Below are 6,317 nucleotides of genomic sequence, written 5' to 3'. Positions count from 1 at the left end.
CCTGCGGCCCCGGCCAGCCACAGAGAGGCGACCCCGGCCTTGGCGACAGGAGGTGTCGGACATAAAAGTCTCAGAACCCCGGCGCTTCCTTGCGAGAGCGCGCGCCATAATTAGAGCTATAATGATATCTGACTGCAGCGCAGGTTAATGAAACTCTGTCTCTGCACAGGAACCAGGGGCTTTTGGGTAAAGAAAGCAGCAGGGTTCTGCCAGGAGCCCGATGATAGCAATTTGCAGAGTAAGTTATGTCCTATAACCTCAGAGCAGCAAGTACTCTGAGCATGTTTTGTTCTTAAATGGGCTATAGTTTTTCCATTTCCCATCCATTAATATGCATAGAACAGCTAATGAGGCCGAACCAACTAAGATAATAAGATTCTGAGGCTGGAGCACCGTTGCCTGCATTAATGGTGTATGACTTTGTGGTGAGGCATTTGTCTCCTGATGCCTTTGGACATAAGCACAAAATGGAAAGTGGAAAAAAAGAAAAAAGATGAAAAAAAAAAGAAAAAGAGGAGACTGTGCTCGGTGGCACACGGATGCGACGAGGGCTTTGATCTGCATTTTACAGTTATTGCCCTGTTGAAATGCTCCATGAGAGAGGGCCTTTATCCATGGAGATCACTTTATAACGAGTTTTAAAGGACTCGTTTAATTGGCTCGTTTTATACGTTTTAATTTACGCACTGGTCATGATCTGTACAAGCTGTAATCATAAATTAAAGCTGCCTCCTCTTACCGGAAGGATTGTCGAGCATGAATTTTGAGTCATTTTTTTTCTAAATTAGTTTAAGTCATAACAGGGTAACATAGATAAACCCGTCAAACAGAAACTCCTCCCGTCTCTTGTCACGCCAAATAAGTTTTACCACATGCACGGTAGAAATGAGACATCCAGCTGATTATGGCGTCTCAGTTTTCCACGGTGCAGTTCAGCTTGCAGCCAGCGCAGCCGTGAAGGTTGTCCAGATTTTTATTGGCAGGTTGCAGAGTGTCATTAAACTTAAATAACTTAAGCTCATGCACCGTCCTTGAGGAGGTAAAACCCCTGATTTTTTGACCTCCTCCCGTCAGCGTTTTTTCTGGTGGAGGTGCCGCATTAGACGCGGTTTCCTCCGAGTAAATAATGTGTCCTCATTCCGTCACAGTGAAGAGAAAGAGCATATGACTACAATGGGCTATTATTGGCCATAATAGGGATGAAGCAGACTCTCAGGAGAGAGACTGGGAGACTTGTGAACTGGAAATGTCTGCTGTTCATCACGGCATTTTACGGCCGACGTTTTCTCTGCAAGAGCAGCATCGCTGCCCCAGGATAACTTACACTGATGCTTCGCTTCATTTACACAGTGCAGTTTTGCTCCTGCCTGAACAGAAACTGCTGTTAGGTGTCGGGGAGGAGGGAGGGGAAAAAAAAAACTAGACCGTGAGACCAGCCTCCTCGGTGTTGGCCCGCTGTTGGAACACAGTCCTCCTCATTCCCCTCCAAATATCAAACATCTATCGCTGACTGCATTTAAGTATCGTGGGCATCAGCCTCTTCCTGGCTTGGAGCTTATTATGTTACCTGTTTGCATGCACATAGAGAAACCAGCATTTTCATTTTCTCCGTATACTGATTAGTATTAGCATGCTGATTTCTGATTGATGCATCTTATTTGTCCAGGATCTTGCACCAATTTTAATATCTAAATGAAAAGCAGACTGCTGTGACTTGCTGCCGGTTTAGCGCTGGTGTGGACACGACAAAAAACAAAACAAAACGCAACTTTAGTTAATGTGAAGCGATGGTTTGTTTCCATTGATGCTGCCATGTTGTTCAGTTTTGTTTTATTGGTGTGTTTGCTGTTGCGTCAGTCATTTTTGTTGAGACCGCCCATTCCCAGGGATAAGACTTCAGCATTTCCATTTGACAAGGGCTTAAAGCTATTTTTGGAATCAGGATATGACGTGAGGTTTACATGCACAGACACAGAAGACAGGAACCGCATGAAACATCGAACCCCAGGCTTCGTATGTCCATGTGAAAGCAGAGAATGCGAATGTAGCCCCTCATCTTTCGCTGCTGACTTATTCATTCCCCGTCCCTTTCTGCGCAACAGCTAAAATCGTCTCTGTCTTCCTCTTTTGTCGCTAACGTTGGGTTAGCATCGCTCCGTAAGTGAACTCCGTCTTACACCCGTCTTTCATCACTCGGGGCCCACTTTTCTCTCCTGCTTGATTCAGCAGCGATGACAACACGGCTCACCGCTGTGCCCTCTTTAGCTGTCTCTCATCCCTCCCCGTGTTATGAAGGTACCCTCCCCACCACCACCATCACCACCCACTCACCCCTCCCTCCTCCTCTTCCTCCACCTCCACGCTGACCCTCCTCTCTCACCCCACCACCACCCCCCCTCCAACTGGACCCCTCTCTCTGGTGCGGGGCCTGGCTGTCAGGCCCTCTCCTGTGAGTGCGGCTGCTGTGATTTCCTCTGGGCCATCAGGTGGGCTGCTGCTAACTAGCCAAGCCTGAGACAGGGTGACCTCAAGCCTCAACATGATGGGTCTGAATCAACAATGTGTTCGCCTAAACAGGGGAGGGAGAGAGACCAAACAACTTAGAGAGCTGTCTGCCAGCTAGCCCAGCGACGCCTCATCCCAAAGTTATCTACCTGCAGAAATTTTATTGTGCGAGTAAGCATTTAATTCCTCCCCCTCCTGAAAGTGCCTATTAGCCGCAACTTATTGCTTCTCGGTTCGCGCCAAACTGTGTTTTTTTTGTCTTTCTTTTTTCACTCGGCTGTGTTTTTGCTGCAGTGTTTGTCGCAGTGGTGCCTCGCAGTGGGTGCACACTAAATCAACTGGGTGCAGCGTGAACTGTCATTACAGTGATCATTAACACTCGTGATATCATCAGCGCATGGCAGACACTTAATTATCGGATCCCTTCTTCTGTTTCGAGGCGCCCCGCGTGTTTTTTTTCTTCTTCTCTGGAACAATTTCTGACGTCCGCGGAATCTATATAAGCCTGTCTGATTAAGACGAGCTCAGCGTAATGAGTTTCTCTTGTGCCACCGTTTCAGGTGGATCTCATTAGGGGTAATCATACTGTAGTATGAGTTCTAAAGAGAGACTTTGCACACAAGCCAGGGCTATCTAAATTGATTTTCCTCCTGCAGTATTGAGCATTTAACTGGCGAGATCCTGTTGGCTATAGGAGAAAAATGTCACTCCATTGCTAATCAGATAAGAGAAAAAAGACCGATCAAGTAAACGTTTGCATTTGACTCCACTCTGCTGTGACTGTGCCGAGCGTTTGCCAGCATTTAGGTGATAATCAAATTTAATGACGGCATTACTGGAGAGCCGAGCCTTGCTTCAGTTGCTCTCCTCTCTCCTGGGTCCTTCCTCTGCTCCTCAAAATGTTTCAAACTTTTTCTCTTCCTCAATTCCCCCGAGCTCGCCTCCCATCATATCTGAAATGCGCTTACAGCAGTGGCCGTCTTTTGCTTGAGAGCTCCTTGCCTTATGCTTCCATCAGAGGAGACTGAGTCTCACAGATGCACTGCTTAACAATGCCATCCCCTGCTCCCATCAGAGGGGGGGGGAAGGTTGCAGAGCTGCGCCCCGCAGAATAAGGGGGGCAGGTCCCCTGTGATTGGCGAGAGCTGAACATCGATGCCAGCTTCCATCTGTCATGATAGCCTATCTCTGAACCTTCAATCTGTCAAAAGCTTGCCGCCTAGCTGAAGGCTCCAGGAGATTTGGCGCGCTAAACAGATTTGACAACAGGCATTATCACTGTGAGGGGCCTGGCGAAAAACGCCATCAACGTGTTAATTGTGGCTGGAGATGTAAACTGTCACTTCTCATCTCATTTAACACTTGCGTCGCCTGGGTGTTTTCTCACATCATCCTCCTCACTTTTGCAAACATATGGAAATGTTTTGGCAGACGATCTAATCCTTGAATTACAAGATCTGCCTCACGACTTCCCACCGACTTCTGTGTGTGCATGCGTTTTTTCCTCTCCTGAGAAGCATAAAGGCCTAAAATGCAGCAGCTGTTTCATCCTTGGCTTTGCTTAAAGGAAACCTTCTGTCTGTGTTGAAACGAGTGGGCACAGCTGCAACTGTGTTACTGTGATGAGTAAAGTCCAGGGGAAAATGTTGCTTTGAGCCTAATTGTGACACAAGCAGCAGATTCATATGCCTTGCATTCTTCGTATGGCCTATGAATTATTTTTATTCTTTAATGATAATCGTTCATTTTTACATCAAGTGTTTCGACTGGCATGGTGGCAGCCGACATAAACCCACAGCAAAATTTGAGATTCAGTGGACATGAGGAAACAGGTGTAAACTTGAACATTGTTTTCAGGATACTTTCTCACCATTAGATGGTACTAAACCTTACTCACTGTGCCTTTAAATCCATTTTTTATTTTATTTTATCCTTTCATTATTTTCTGAAGCGCCATAATCAAATCAAATGTTTGCTTCCTTCTAACATAACAAAATCTGTTGGAGAAATGTATTATATAATTTTAAAATAGCTGTCTATTATTTAAAAAATGATAGAATCATTTCCCCCCCAAAAAAATATTTAGCGATTTTATGGTTAGCTACGTGAAAAAGGTCAAAATGAACCTTTGTGAAGAGCTTTTTTTTTCTTTTTTCTGTCTAAAGGTCGTTATTTCCCCCCTTCAAGACCCTCCGTGTCAACCCGCCTCCTATTATCAGTAATTGATTATCCTTTATCAAAGCACCTTATTATTTGTGAGTTGTAGCAATCAGCCCTATTATTTGTGGGCTCTCCCCTGACAGGCCTTTAATGGTGATGGTTGGTTTAACCCCCGGGCCTTGCTAATAGGATTTAGCAGCAGGTGACTGGTAACACAGACACACACACCCCCTCTAACCCTTTCACCCCCTGGAATACAACAGACCCTCCCACTGCCTGCTCGCTGAAAGGGGGGCTTCCAAATAGCGCTCCATTACAGCCTCGTCACCCCCCCCACACACACTCACACACACACACACACACACACACACACACCCACCAACACCAACCCCAACCCCAACCCCCTGAGCTGAATGCGTGTGTTTGTACTGCAGTGAGGCAGGACTGGAGTGTCACTCCCAGCCCTTCCCCTTTGTTTGGGAATCTGTGGAGTCAGGATGCATGCAGCAACGTATGCAAAAGCCAATGCAAATAACAGCCTGGCAGACGCGCCGCCATCTTGGGGCTGACAGACCTCTGGTAGCAGCAGTGACATCACGAGCCACTGATCCTCTCACGTCCATTTGATGTGTTCTAACAACAAAATCAGGAAACTGGAGTTTAACGTTTAAAAAAATTGAAGAGTTGATGTGAATAGCTGCTGACCATCCCTGAAGAGAAAAAAATGCCTGTGTCATAAGGGTTCCCCCCCCCCCGTTTCTAGGTATACATGGGCTGTCAGAAATGGCCAGTTTAGCCAGGTGAGGCCTCCATGTCATTACGGCGCCCCCTGTCCATCAAGATCAGAGCCGCCAAACCGAGGCAGGCCCATTCTCGAGCTTTTATCACTTTATTTCGTGTCCATCCTTCCACTGTCTGCAGACGGCGGCAGCGGCCATCCATTTCCACCCCGACACTGATGGGAAGTGGACGGCGAGCTAGCCTCCGCGGCAGTGGCATTAGCGGAGTGGTGGGGGTGGGTGGTGGTGGCTGGGGCTTTAGAGAGGCGGGGGGTCAACGTGAGGAGAGCAGCTCCTTGAAGAGCCAGGAGGGGATGGGATTGTTATCCTGGTAATTAAGGACAGAGTGGCTTCCATGCCGGGTGTGTGGACAGGATGTGGCAAATTACTGGAATCTTTGTGAGGAAAAGCTGCTCCCTCTCTGCTCTGTCCGTTCTCAGGGGACCTCATCATCTTCTCTAACAGTCAGGATGGGATTTTGTACCCTCTATTCCCTCACCTTCTCCTTTCCCTCTTGCTGTCTGCACTCATTTCCTTTCACCTCCCTCCCATCACCTTTCCGTTGAAACGCGTCTCTTTCGGATATCGTTGCACCCTTAGAAAAGCAGTAACAGGGAGTTTTAAATGAAATTAAAAACTTTGGGTTGTGAAAATATTGCTTCAGATTTTTTTTTTTGAAATTGTGTGCAAGGCAGTTTTCCCACCTGGAAGCCAAAGATCAGAGACACGCAACTGACATGTCATGTGACAGAGTATGTTTGTAGGTTTTCAGGAACACGCTTTGATGTCCATTTGGAAAGATGAGCTTTTGTAGCAGTTTTGGCGATGGTATTGACCGTCTATTGAAAACAACTAGGCTAACACCTAGCTAGT

This window comes from Nelusetta ayraudi, unplaced genomic scaffold (genome assembly GCF_046127955.1).
Source record: "Nelusetta ayraudi isolate G7.1 ecotype Tasmania unplaced genomic scaffold, CSIRO-AGI_Nayr_v1 ptg000060l, whole genome shotgun sequence".
NCBI classification, from domain to species: domain Eukaryota; kingdom Metazoa; phylum Chordata; class Actinopteri; order Tetraodontiformes; family Monacanthidae; genus Nelusetta; species Nelusetta ayraudi.
This window is presented reverse-complemented; position numbering follows the sequence as displayed.